This window comes from Sus scrofa, chromosome 1 (genome assembly GCF_000003025.6).
Source record: "Sus scrofa isolate TJ Tabasco breed Duroc chromosome 1, Sscrofa11.1, whole genome shotgun sequence".
Taxonomy (NCBI): domain Eukaryota; kingdom Metazoa; phylum Chordata; class Mammalia; order Artiodactyla; family Suidae; genus Sus; species Sus scrofa.
The window spans coordinates 21,315,163-21,330,185 of record NC_010443.5 but is presented as its reverse complement, the minus strand read 5'-3'; the positions used below and the strand labels follow the sequence as shown (position 1 = coordinate 21,330,185).

Genomic DNA, 15,023 nt, shown 5'->3' with positions numbered 1-15,023 from the left:
GCTAATGACCAGGTCTGCCACCTCAATTAATCCTCATAAGGCTCAAAGCTATTATTATTATAATTTCATATAAGACAAACTGTGGCTAAGGAAGGTTCATTAACTTGCTTATAGTCATGTACTTGTTGGCATCACAGTCAGAATTCAAGCCAGGTTACGCTTGGTTCTAAAACTTGTGCTATCCACCATACTGTCTGCTCTCTAATTTACAGCTTCCCCCCCACCTTTTTTTTCTTAAGGCCACACCTGAAGCATATAGAAGTTCCCAGACTAGTGGTCAAATTGGAGCCTTAGCTGCAGGGCTACGCAACAGTCACAACTATGTCAGATTCGAGCTGCGTCTGTGACCTGTGCTGCACCTTGTGACAACACTGGATCCTTAACCCACTGAACAAGGTCAGGGATCAAACCCACATCCTCATGGAGACTCAGGTTCTTAACCCACTGAGCCACAATGGGAACTCCCTAGTTTACAGCTCTTAAAAAGAGCACTTCTGGAACTAAATTCTTATCGAACACTCTAAATTTTCAGTTAAAAAATGGTATTAAGAGTCATTTACTAAAAGAATCAGTATCTATTCATTTTTACCAAAGAAGGTCTAATCAAACAAGCACTGAAGAGAAAATAAAGTATATTCTTAGAAGAAATTTCAAACCTAGTTCTTCTCCCAACAATCCTTGGAAATATACAGCCAAATGAGATTTTAGTTGCTTTTTTCACTTACCCATCTCTGTGGTCAGAGGCAACAAGATAAAGTCATATTAGGCAAAGTCAGTAACTACTACACAATCCATTTCCCCCATCCCACTTTCCCACCTTTATAAATAAAACACACAAAAATCCCTACCTTCATGGAGCTCATCTTCAAATAAAGAGAGACAGTCAAGTAAAATATATACCACAAGGTGGTTAAAAAAATTAAGTACTATAGAGACAGGAAGTGCTGGGAGGGTAACACAGGAAGAAACAGTGGTAATTTGAAATAAGCTGGTCAGGGAAGGCCTGGGTGAGATGACAATTTTGCAAAGATTTGAAGGAGGTAAGGAAGCACGTGGTAATTTGTGGGAACAATAATTGCAAAACCCCAGTGTAGGAACGAGAATACTGGTATAGCTAAAGCAGTGAGTGAGGGGGAGCAGTAAAAGGTAAGTTCAGATCTGAGGTAATGGGGGCCCATATCATGGAGAAGTTGATAAGCCTCTGTAAAGAGAGGCACTAGTGCCACTGGAGCAGAAAAGTAACATGATCAGACTTAAAGAGTTTTAAATAATTTATCTGGCTGCCATTTGGAGAATGCATTATAAGGGAGAAAGTATAAAAGCAGAGAAAACAGGAGGCTGTTTTAATAAAAAGATGATGAAGGCTTGGACCAGTATGGTGGTGGAAGACGGGTGAGAGGCAGTCATCTTCTGGATATCGTTAAGTGGAGCTGACAGTATTTCCTGACAACTGGGTGTACAGAAGGTGACAAAAAGAAGAGATGATGATGGTGCCAAAGAGACTGTCTAAACAACTGGAGGAATGTAGTTGCCTTTTACTGAGATGAGGAAGATCAAGGAAGAAAAATGTTTGGCTAAGGTGGAGAGGATTAGCCACTTAACATTGTAAATGTTTTCCGTGATAAAGGGAATAAATCATTTCCCACATTAAAAAAGTTTTTCAGTCTCCTTATTTCAAATGTTTAGATTTCACTGAATTAAAAAACAAAAACAAAAAAACCCCAAAAAAACCTACCTATTGCTAAAACAGGAGATTTAATTTTTTCAATATACTACAAAGAAAAAGTTACAGAACAAAAATATATATACTCCAAATGATAAAATAATAAAGTTCTCCCAACCTCAAATCCTCTCTTCCTTTCATCTAATTGCCAGATTTTCACAGATAAATGAAATGATTCATTATTCCTCATTAATCAAACCATTCACACCAGCAGCTTTCTCCCAGAATGCTGTGTGCCTCTTACCATCCGCCACAAGGACGTTCTAAGTGAAGACTGTGATTCCAGCAGGATGAATGTATGTTCAACCTTAGCTCCCTAGACAGCACTTTGCTCCTGCTAATCATAACCCTGATAGGAAGTCACTCCAAAGAAACAGATGGCCCTAGCCCAAGACGTGTAATTCAAACTTCCTTGAAATAACTATCACCTAATGGGATCAGAAAAAGTGAAACGACCCTTAATATAAAAACCAAGTAATAAAGTCTTGCTCCAATTTTTGCTTAGATTCTCCAGAAAAATATTTTTTTGTCTTTTTTTTTTTTGGTCATCTTTTTGCCTTTTCTGGGATGCTCCCGTGGCATATGGAGGTTTCCAGGCTAGGGGTCGAATCGGAGCTGTAGCTGCTGGTCTACACCAGAGCCACAGCAGCTGGGGATCCGAGCCGCATCTGCAACCTACACCACAGCTCGGGGCAATACTGGGTCCTTAACCCACTGAGCAAGGTCAGGGATCGAACCTGCAACCTCATGGTTCCTAGTCGGATTCATTAACATTGAGCCATGATGGGAACTCCCCAGAAAAATATTTTCATGTAATAAGAAAATATTAAATGTTGGGGTGAAGAATAAAAAAATTAAAATATCAACTTACAAAACCCAATGATGACTATGGTGTCAATCAGGCAGGAAAAACCTAAAAACAAAAATAATTTTATTAGTTTTATAGAGTAGTTTTGTATGAATTTTTTAATTGAAATTTTATTGAAATAATCACAGATTCACATGGAGGGGTTTTTTTGTGTTTTTTTTTTGTTTTTGTTTTTTGTCTTTTTAGGGCCACACCTGTGGCATATGGAAGTTCCCAGGCTAGGGTCCAATCAGAGCTGTAGCTGCCAGCCTTTGCCACAACCATGCAAGATCTAAGCCAGGTCTGCAACCTACACCACAGCTCACAGCAACGCTGATCCTTAACCCACTGGGCAAGGCCAGGGATCAAACCTGCATCCTCATGGATACTAGCCAGATTCATTTCCACTGAGCCACAAGGGGAACTCTGACATGTAGCTTTAAGAGAGATGTTGAGTATCCTTTACTCAGTTTCCCCAATGGTAACATTTCACAAAACTAAAGAACAATATCACAATCGATATATTCATATTAGTATAACATAACGGTCTTTTGAGATTTCCCTAGTTTCACTTTACTTGTGTGTATTTTGTTCTATAGAATTTGATCACCTGCAGGCTTACAGATCAATCCCATAGTCAAGATACTGATGAGTCTACCACAAGGATCTCCCTCTCTCATATTGCCCTTTATAAGCACACCCCACCTCCTTCCCCACAACTCCTCCTGTCCCTAATCCTGAGTACATCTATTTTTAACACTAAAATAACATCCATTTGTGAACAAGTATTTTACTCACTGTGTGTAAGAGTCTACTATGTAGCTCTATGTCAAATCATAAATAAAAAATTCTATTTTTCTATGTTTAAGGAACAAATTCTCTGGAGAAATGTTTTTTCCTTGTTACCTTAACACAGTCTACTCCAAAAATCAAGAAGTGAAAGGTAAGCTAAGGCATTGTCTGAACTCGTAATTTCATATTTTCAATATCTATTTTAAAAGATTTAATTTTTAACAGCAGTTTTAGGTTCATAGCAAAATTGATGGGAAGGTGTTTTTAATTTCAAATTTCATTTTTTTCATTGCTGGTATATAAGAAATCATTTGGCTTTTGAATATTAAACTTGTATGCTACAAACCTGCTACAATTACTTGTTAAGTGTTGCTATTAGGATAATGCTAGCCTCATAGAATTCATTTAAAAAGTATTCCCTCTGCCTCTATCCTCTGAAAGTGATTATAGAGAACTGGCATAATTTCTTCTTTAAATGTTTGGTAGAGTTCGCCAGTAAAACCATCTGGGACTGGTGCTTTTTGTTTTGGAAGATATTTATTTAAATTACTTAATAGAGTCCTCTTCAGATTGTTTATTCTTCTGTTTTGGCAGACTGTCTTTTAAAGAGGTGGTCCGTTTCATTTAGGTTGTCAAATTTGTGGGCATTGAGTAATTCATCATATTCCTTTATTACCCTTTTAATGTACAAGGGATCTTAAGTGATGCCCTTCATTTTTAATATTAGTGATTTGTATCCCCCCTTTCCTTTTTTAGTCTTATTAGATGCTAATTAATTTTATTCATCTTTCCAAAGAATCAATTTTGGTGCCATCACTTTACTGATTTCCAATTTTAAATTTCATTGATTTCTGCTCTCTTATTACTTCTTTCCTGCTCACTTAAGATTAGTTTGCTCATCTTTTTCTAGTTCCCTAAGGTGTAACTGATTTTAGGTCTTTCTTCTTTCCTAGCATATGCATTCAATACCATACATTTCCCTCTAAGCACTGCTTTTGCTGCATCCAACATATTTTAATAAACTGTGTTAAATTTCATTTAGTTCAAAATATTTTAAAATTTCTCTTAAGATATTTTATTTGACCTGTGTGTTATTTAATCTGCATGTATTTTGAAAGATTTCCAGTTGTCTATTATTAATTTCTACTTTAACTCCATTGTGGTCTGAGAGCATATATCATAAGGTTTCTATTCTTTTAAATTTGTTAAGATGCATTTTATGGCCCACAATGTGGTCTATTAGGTGAATGTTCCATGTGAGCTTGAGAAGAATGTATATTCTGCTACTGTTAGTAAAAGTAGTCTATAGATGTCAATTATGTTTAGTTGATTGATGGGTCTTATTATTTTCAACTATGTCTTTCTTGATTATTTGTCTGTTGAATCTGTCCATTTCTGATAGAGTATTTGCAATATTACTCTAACAAGAAACCTTTGGGTGCTTACCATTGTGTAATCTCGATATTATATACATATATTATTGAATTTAATCCTCATAAAAACCCTAGGAGATATGCATCATTATTATTACTTTTTGATCCATGAGGAAACTCAGGTCATTGTATGTCACCACTGGGTTTCTAAGACATACAATGCAAGTTTTCCCAGTAAGTCTTGGTAAGTAACAATAATTACTCCTAAGTACACTCACACACTCTACTGCTAAACGCAGTCACCCTGGCGTATACAGCATAAGCGTAACACTTGCACAGTTCTTCATTTTAAAACATTCCACAAAATTGACTGGATTTTTCATGTTCGTTTTGTTTCCATGCCACCACAGCTATAACATGTTCATGTTCACTATTTTTCTTAAACAGTTAAACTCTTCTAGAATGTGTACTATATCTGTACAACTAGATTTGCAAAGAATATGCATATACAAATGCCCAAGAAATGCTTTTGATGAGCACAATCAGAGTAAAGACAATGGCAAGTTGGCATGAGAGGAAGTTGAGACCTTCATTAAAGTAGGATGCAGCAGTAGGTGATATTGTGGGCACTTTCCTTTAAATTTCATTTATCTGAAATTTCATTTCATTTACCAGGAAGATGATATAGCTTATCGACCTACATTAAAGGATTTTATAATTCTAGGATATAAAAATAACCATGCCTGTCTTGGTCAGTTCAGGTAACAAAGTACCATAGACTGGATGCTTATAGAATAAACATTTGTTTTTCACAGTTCTGGAGGCTGGAAGTGTGAGACCATGGTGCCAGCATGATGGGTTCAGGTGAGAATCCTCTTCAGGGCTACAGACTGCTGACTTCTTGTTGTATTCTCAAAAAAGCTGGCTAGTTCTCTGGCATCTTTTCATAAGGGCACTAATGCCATTCATGAGGGCTCCATCCTCATGACCTAATTACCTTCAAATAGCATCACACTGGGGGTTAGGATTTCAATATATGAATTTTGAGTGGACATAAACATTCAGTCCACTTCAGTGACCTTAGACAGAGATGAAGACAATTTTTAGTCATTTTGAAAGACTTCACTCTACAACATCTCACACCAAAAAATTACAAGAGCTAGGGGACAAAGCTGAGGAAACTACTCAAAATCTATACAATTTTGTAATCAGAAAGCTAACCAGGAGTTCCCGTCGTGGTGCAGTGGTTAACGAATCCAACTAGGAACCATGAGGTTGAGGGTTCGATCCCTGCCCTTACTCAGTGGGTTAAGGATCTGGTGTTGCCGTGAGCTGTGGTGTAGGCCGCAGATGCGGCTCAGATCCCGCACTGCTGTGGCTCTGGTGTAGGCTGGCAGCTACAGCTCCGATTAGACTCCTAGCCTGGGAACCTCCATATGCCTCAGAAGCAGCCCTAGAAATGGCAAAAAGACAAAAAAGACAAAAAAAAAAAAAAAAAAAAAAAAGGAAAGCTAACCAAATAATAATAGGTACTTTGGATTTAAATGGACGGCCCCATTAGGTAGCTCAGGGTAACTGCAGAATGCCTCAGGGGATATTAAAAATGCTCAGAAACAATAGAGTGCAGAGGCTACTGCAGGAGAAATGGAGATGGAGGGTTTAGAGATGAGGTATCACAGCTAGGACTCTGTCAACTCAGATTCAGCTGGGTTCTAGAGCCCGCGCAACAACTCCAGAACATTCCCTCGCTCTTATTATTTCCCACTTTCTCTTCTTTCTTCCAAGTGATCTCCCAATCCCCCCACTTGCACATGCATCTCTCTCTGCTAACATCACTACTTCACACTTCACTGAGAGGAGGAAAAAAAAAAAAAAAGCTATTGGACAGAGCATCTCATCTTTCCAATTCTTTTTTTTTTTTTTTTGGTCTTTTTGTCTTTTTAGGGCCGCATCCACGGCATATGGAGATTCCCAGGCTAGGGGTCTAATCGGAGCTATAGACCCTGGCCTAGGCCACAGCCACAGAAATGCCAGATCCAAGCCACATCTGCAACCTACACCACAGCTCACGGCAACGCTGGATCCTTAACCCACAGAGGAGGGCCAGGGATCGAACCCTTTCCACCGCGCCACAACAGGAACTCCTCTTTCCAATTCTAAATCTACAAATTTCCCTTCCTAGCACCACCTCTCTATCCAAAGTTTCTTCTCCATTATCATCCTCTCCCTTTCTACTAGAGGTACTTCTGCCCAACATACAATCATGCTCTGATAATTCCCAACCTTTAATAAACAAAACCTTCACTGAACTCACACTACTCTCCAGCTCCTACTGTTTTCAGACTAACTTTCTCAGATTAACTTCAGAAAAGAATGAAAACAGATAATCCCCATTTCCTCACCTCCTATGCATTTCCCAACCCATTCCCTTGGCTCTTATCTCCAACACTTTATCAAAGATCCTTATCAAGGTCATCAAAGCAATTCTTATTATCCTCATTTAAAAAATCAGGACACTGAAACTCAAGAGAGATTATTAGGTTGAGATAGTAAAGACATACCTTCCTTGGAGATAAGAGCCCAGAGCTGCCCCGAAGCGCTCTTTTCAGGATATTAGACTAAGAACTTTATCTTCCAGGGATCTCACCTTCTTCCTCCCTTATGTCATCCTCCCAGTACTAAGTCTCAGACTCGCTCTTTAAAAAATCTTGGGAGTTCCCATTGAGGCTCAGCAGAAACGAATCTGACTAGTATCCATGAGGATGCAGGTTTGATCCCTGGCCTCGCTCAGTGGGTTAAGGATGGAGTGTTGCCATGAGCTGTGGTATAGGTTGCAGATGCAACTTGGATTCCCTGTGGCTGTGGCTGGCAGATGCAGCTCTGATTTGACCCCTAGCCTGGGAACTTCCATATGACACAGATGTGGCCCTAAAAAGCAGGAAAAAAAGAAAGAAGGAAAAAATCTGTTTTTCATAATTTTTAACAGAAAAAGCCTTAGCTTGACCTATGACTATTTTCTGTGTAGATCACTTGGTGTATAGTATTTTACTTGTCACAACAGTCTGAGAAAAAGTGATTTTTATCCTCTTTCTACAAATAAGAAAACTTTGGCTCAGAAAGAATAAAACCTTCCCAATATCAAACATCTGTGAAGTAGTGGAGCTAGCATTTGATCTGATCACCTGGATTCTGCACCCAGGCTAACTGCTCTTAGTGACGGTTAGATTTCACAGTTTCTTAGTTGTTCCTATTACACAGTAACAAGGTAAGGGCCACTCCGAAAGATATGACATAGTCCCAATACCTCCATAAGGTCAGATAACCTAGGACTGATGAAAATTTGCTATAAGCAAATACATAAGAATGGGAATTTATAATAAAAATTATAATTGTCACGATATTGTACTCATCTTTGGTGATCAAGACATTTTCCCTCCCCTAGCTCCATCTGGGAAGCTAAATTAGTAAGCATGACTATGGTATAGATTTCTGTGCTCATCTATATCCTATTCTCGTTTTCTAGGTACACAGACATTACACTTCCTCAGTACTGCCTTTAAACCTGGGCAAGAGACATTCAGATCAAACCCTCTCCTCTAGAGGGAGAAGTCCAAGTGTCCAAGGGGACATAACCACCCAAGCCCACACTCCCCTCCTAGCCTATGCTCCAGGATCCTAGAATCATGGAATTCCTCAATGAGCCTTAAGTCTGCTACTAGGGATTGCACAGCCCCTTCCCCCAGATCTTGTTTCTGAAGACAGATCATACAACCGTGTGTGCAGCTCTAGCCCCAAGAAGTGGCCAAGGGGTGGCTGTTTACAGGGGTGTGGACATAACCAAATATGTTTCCTTCATAGTACAGAATTTGGGCCAGGGCATGAAGAAAAGAGAAGATGGGTCAGTTCTTCCTACACAGCCATGTTCTAGAGGTGTGGAAATCTCAAGACTCTAAGAATTCCACATTCTAACTTGGAGGTTTTCCAGGAAATAAGAGATTAGTATGTCAAGGAATGCTAGTGTATATTTTTACAGTTAGTTTATTGTCTTAACTTATAACTTCACCTGATGTACACTGTGTATTCTTCTATTTATATTTCTGCTTAAATTTATATAGCTCCTTAGTTAGGCAGGGCAATGTGACTTAATCTAGGCTGCCAATAAACAGTTACTTATTAACACAAGACCACTGGCAATCAAGAAGACCAAGTATTTCAGAAAGCATACAGCTACAAGATGGTGGTGCATCACACTCCTGCGTCTGACAGTGTGGAAGGAGTACAGTTCCCCCTGTCCTCCAATCCACAATGGATGTCCAGTGTGAGCAAGAACATAAACTTGCAAGAAACTCTGTGAAGCACCAAGGTTCAGAGATGCCTTATTAGTACGTTGTAACTCTTGCCCACCCTGACTGTACAGAAATTGGTACTAGAAGTAGAATGCTTCTCTAGCAAAAACCTAAAACACACGACCATGGTTTTGTGGTCAGGAAGCAGTAAGAATAATTACCTTAAGGGCTGGAAAGATAAGCCAGTTGGTCCCAAAATAACTTTCTTTAGGTCGACAGTCAAGAAAGAGAGCTGCAGGAATGAGAGAGCAAATCAATGCAGCATATCTGAGAATCAGCTCTCAAAACAAAAGAAAAAAAGAGATGTGTTTACTAGTACATAGAACTGACTGGAAGCAGATAAAAAACCTTATAGATTTTGTAGAGAACTGTGCTGCCAAAAGAACCAGCCTCCCTAAGTTTTAACATGACACCTTGGCTCCCAACCTTCTATTTCGAAGAAGTAGGCAGACAGTGTTGCTCAGTTCCCAAGCAGAGCAAATTCTTTACTCTCCACTTCACTTGTGGCTAAGGAGATAAAAGAAAGGAATCCTCCAGAGGGAAGATCCAGGGCCTCTGAAAACAATGAACAAGAAGGAAGAATCAGACCCTAATTAAGAAACATTTTGCTCCTCTACGTGTCAAGATACCTGTCCTGAGGGATTTCAAAACTGCTATGGACCAGTGACTTCAGTGAGGCTTTCATGTTTCCCTTTTCCTTGGGTGGGGTGGGGGGTCACAGCCACAGCACATGGAAGTTCCCAGGCCAGGGGTCGAATCAGAGCTGTAGCTGCCAGCCTATGCCACAGCCACATCAGATCCGAGCCATGTCTGAGACCTACACCACAACTCACAGCAACACCAGATCCCTCACACTGAGTGAGGCCAGGGATGGAACCCATGTCCTCATGGATACTAGTTGGGTTTATGACCACTGAGCCACAACAGAAACACCCATACCACTGAGCTTTTGGAGTCTTTTGTTCTACAGCATAACCCAGTCTCTCCTGATTGACACAAGACTTCTTAAAATAATCCAAATAATTAAGTTAGTTAAATGACTTTAGTGGACAGTGGTATCAACCATTGACAATCAAAGGATCCACTTTACCATACTCAATAGAGATATTTAGGGACCTAACAGTCTCCTCTGTTTGCCAAATCCTTCTCCCTTTGTTATGTTAAAAATGCCACGAAATCCCTTGTGGTCAAAACTTACACAGTTGACACATTCTTTTCTTAATTATGTAAATAACATTTATAAGCCACAGCCATCAAATTCTGTTATTTCTCTTCTCTGATCTAAAAAACAGATTGTGCCCTTTAAAGTAGATTTCTGATCATATCAAATTTCTTCTATTATGTTGATTTTTTTTTTTTTTACTAGCTCCAGGGCATCTCACTATTGAACTATATTATATACCATCTGGATTTTTACCACAGTCATCTGTTTTTAGCAGATTTATGATCTCCTTTTCATTTGGAAAAATTTTCTACTTATTTCACTTCATTTCCCCCTTACAAATGGGGATCTGAAAGTGACAGTTCAGGAGGAACTGTTATATATCAGTCTATGCTCCAAAAAGGAAGGTCAGATGCTGCCTTTACTACAATTAGCTCTACATTAACTGTTCCTAAGTCCCCCACAAAGATTTTATGTTGCCGTGGATCCTATTTGGCTAGTGAAGTTTGATGTTTCCCATTTAAAAACAACACATATAGGTAAACCAAGACAAAATATCCAGGCAAGAGATGAAAAAGACTACATCACTCCTGCCACCTGTCAAAACAATTACAGGAATAGAGATGCCGACTTCTGAACAGCTGAGAGCTTCTAAGATAAGATTCATGGAATAAACATGGACTTCAAGATATACAACCTTTAATCAATCTTCTTCAAAATCTTGCAACCTCATGGGCCAACCAATCTCTTTTGCTCTTTCCTATTTTAATCCAAGCAAGTGTGAGAGAGGGCAGGGAATTCAATTAATTATAAGATATTCTGAATTGTCAACTTAATAGAGAAAATTAAATGTTCCTTGTTGCTTTACACACATACAGATACCATCTACTCTAATTTTTTAAAAAATCTGAGTAACATGCTTACACGTTAAAACTAGAATATTTTCCATCATCTCTACTCTGATTTTGTTGGGGGAAAACTAGAAGTAACTGAAACTTAACAAAACAAGTCACTGCAAAAAAAAAAAAAAAAAATCCTTAAAGTGAGCTGGTGAAATTTATAACCTACAACATCCAAAGACTATATATGGATCTGTATTATCTTAATAATCTCATAAAGGTGTCAAAAAGACACAATTTTCCTACATACTGCAGATTTTTAAACCATAATGAATGGTGTTCTACATCATATGTGATCTACATCATTCACCAGCTATTTAAAAACAACTTTCTAGATTGCAGTTTTAAACATCATTTTGAATGTGACATGGTATTACCCCTAAAATACATGACACTGACTTCATGCTTCGCAGAAGTGCAAACAGATTTAAAACAGTTCTACTTTATACGAGCTCTCAAAATTTCCAACAGGAGCTAAACTAAATGAACTGCATTATAAACACCCCTATTATTCTTATAAAATATACGGCAGAGAATGAGACTATTATGAACACTAAAGCAGCTTATATTCAGTCCCAATATTTTCCTGCTGCATGAATTTCTAGGAAACCCACTGTTTTGGACAGAATTATGTCCCCCCAGATTCAAATGTTGAAGCCCTAACCCCCAATGGGACTGTATTTGAAGATAGACCCTTTAGAAAGGTAATTAAGGTTAAATGAGGTTGAGGATGAAGCTCTATCCAATAGAGTTTATAAGAAGAGAAAGAGATAACAGAGACCACTCTCTCTCCATGCACATACCCAGGACACAGGGGAAAGGCCATTCGAAGACACAGCAAGAATGCTGCCATCTGCAAGTCAGGAAGAGAGGCCTCATCAGATGCCAAATGTGCTGGCACATTGATCTTGGACTTTCTAGACTCCAGAACTATGAGTTAATACATTTCTGTTGTTTAAGCCGCCCAGCCTGTGGTATTTTGTTATGGCACCCCAAGCAAGCTAATAAACCTACTATTCCTGGATATTTCAGAGTATTTCCCGCAGGAATGTAAAAGCCCAATGGATAGTGAGTCCAAGCATTATCTATCAAACAGAGACCTTCATGTCAAGGTCTAGTAATATTAAATGTTTCATATGAAATGAAAAATCCACATCTACTGATGGCATTAATGGTAACTAAAAATAAAGTTAAAACAAAGAGAAGAACTGGAATCTAGACCTCCAGTCTCTTTTCCAAAATGCAAAGGATGGAGGATGCTTAAGAGCTAACCAAGAGCAAAGACGTTTTATTTGGTCTCTCTCCCACCACAGCACTCTCTATTATGAGATCTGATGAGCCACATCTTTCTTTAGATTTTTTTGATTTAGAATTTCATTCCCTCTCAACTGCTAGGATGGCAACAATATCATCTAAAGAAGTGACTGAAGAGGAACCTCAACAAGATCTGAACATGCGTCTCTCCAGGAAGTAGCTGACTTGGTAACCATTTGGCACACTTCCTGTCAAGTAGATCTAGGAAAGTTGTCTATCACAGGCCTATGATATCTGCATATGTGAGTATTAGACTGCCATGAGAGGTAGCTGAGAGTTAGTTAAATGAAATATTTCTTAGGTACCTACAAAATGCTTACAAATAGAAGCTATGGCAACAACAGCAAATTCTCCCCAATATCCACGCTTCCCTTTTTCCTTTGTAATGTAATCTCTGAATTTTAAAAGGGCACATGAGCCCCCAGAATAAATACATTTTCCCAATATTCTTTGAAGATAAAAGTTGTCATATTATTGACTAACAAGATGTAGGTATTTAAGTGTTACATGAAAATTCTGGGAATCACCCTTGAAGAAAAAACATACCCTTATTTTTTCCTCCTTCTTGACTGGAATACCAACATGATAGCTAGAGCCTGACTACCCGTCTTCAACCACGAGATACACAAATGGGATAATGATATAAAACTGAGAGTTCATAAACAGACCCATGGATAAGGATGGGCACTTCCATTTCTTTTTTTCTTTATATATATATGTATATGTGTATCATATATATATATACATACACATATACATATATATACATATACATATATATACATATATATATACACATATACATATATATACATATATATACATATATATACATATATATATATATATATATATTTTTTTTTTTTTTTTGACCACACCATGGAATGTGGAAGTTCCCAGGCCAGGGATTAAACCCACACCACAACAGCATCCTAAATCATAGCAGTGACAGTGCTGCATCTTTAACCCACTGAGCCACATGGGAACTCTGGCTTTTGATTTTCAAAAAGGACATGACTACACTTCAAAGGTGGAAAGGAAAGTCCTTTCAAAAAATGATTCCAGAGCAACTGGATTTCTATACTAAAAAAAAAAGTCAACTTTGATACTTATCTCACATTATACAAAAAATTAGTTTGAGATAGATCACATAATGGATCACAGATATAAATATGAGCAGAAAATGAGTATCTTTGTGAATGCAGAAAAAGCAAAGATTTCTAAAACTGGACACACAGTAAGGTCAAAATATTGATAAGCTGGATTTAAGAACTGTTCATCAAAAAATATCATTAAAAGAGAAAACAGTAAAGTCACAGACTGAGAAGCTATTTGCAATACATACATCCAACAAAGGATATCCAGAATATAAAGAATTCCTACAAATCTGTAAGATTACAAACGACCCAATAAAAATGTGTGGAAGACCTAAAGAAAAAAAAAAATTTTTTTACCTTATCAAGTTAGCTAAGACACATGTGAGAAGAGGCTCAGCATTGTTAATAATGAAGGAAATGCACACAAAAACCATGAGACAGAGCATCACCTTCACCAGAGGGCTTAAAATGAAAAAGAGTAACAATATCAAGTGCTGGTAAAAGCGTGGAACTAGAGCTGTAACTCTCACTGCTACCAGGAGTGTACATTTATTCATTCACTGCCAGTAAACTTTTTCATAGAATTTATCTAAACTAAACACATAGCTATTCTTTGACTTTAATTCTAGTCTTACATATATTCCCCAGTGAAATACTACAAATGTCTGCCAAAACATCTATGTATGACTATTCTCAGCAACTTTTTTTTTATAACAGCCAAAGTGAGAACACACCCACACTTTTATTGACAGAATGGATAAACAAATCGTGGTATACTGACAGAATGGAATGCTAGGGAAAATATATATGAGAAAGAAAGAATAAACTATACATGCATCAAGAAGATAAATTTCAAAAAATTAGGCTGAATGAAAGAAATCAAATACAAAGTACATATTACTTGGTTACGCCTGAAGTTCATAAATAGACAAAACTAACCTATAGTGACGGAAATCAGAAGTGTTACTTCTAGAGGCGGTACTGGCCAGGAGGTCCGTGAGAGAAGTGCCTCCTTTTGGATGAACATAATATTGTCTATTTTCATGCAATGATTATACAGGTGATGTATATTTTAAAAACCCCATCAAATTATATATTTAAGATTGGCACACTTTATATACTTTTTCCTTGTGTATTTTATACCTCAATAGAAGAAAAAGAACTTCAAAAAGATAAGCAGACGATTTTTACCTTATCCGTTGCCTAGTAAGGTTCCTAAGCAAATGCAAAATTTTCTACTTAAAAATAAAGACCAAAGGGTGGGGGAAAAATGTAATTGCAATGTATACATGTAGGGATGACCCGACGCCCTTGCTGTACAGTGGGAAAATAAATAAATAAATAAAGACCAAACAAGTTGTGCTTAAGTTTCTAACTTTTCACTTACTCCAAAATAAGCTAAAATTATCAAACCTTATTCATTAATATCAATTAAAAACTTGGAAGGAAAATTCAAAGAAAATAGGAGTA

The 15,023-nt window shown here is 37.7% G+C and overlaps 1 protein-coding gene across 26 annotated transcripts in view; it reads right to left on the bottom strand.

Moving 5' to 3' along the window:
• PLAGL1 (PLAG1 like zinc finger 1) overlaps positions 1–15,023 on the bottom strand; it is a 71,241-nt gene that overhangs the window by 40,885 nt on the left and 15,333 nt on the right. For 18 of the 26 annotated variants that reach the window (XM_021084039.1, XM_021084053.1, XM_021084045.1 and 15 more), the window contains one exon: positions 2,595–2,636. The exons of 4 other annotated variants lie outside the window; for them this stretch is intronic. The gene's annotated coding sequence lies outside the window, so the exon portion shown is untranslated. Of the gene's footprint in view, positions 1–2,594; positions 2,637–9,242; positions 9,314–9,507; positions 9,637–15,023 lie in introns of those variants that run through there. 4 more of the 26 variants (XM_021084114.1, XM_021084099.1, XM_021084128.1 and 1 more) reach the window with 2 other exon arrangements.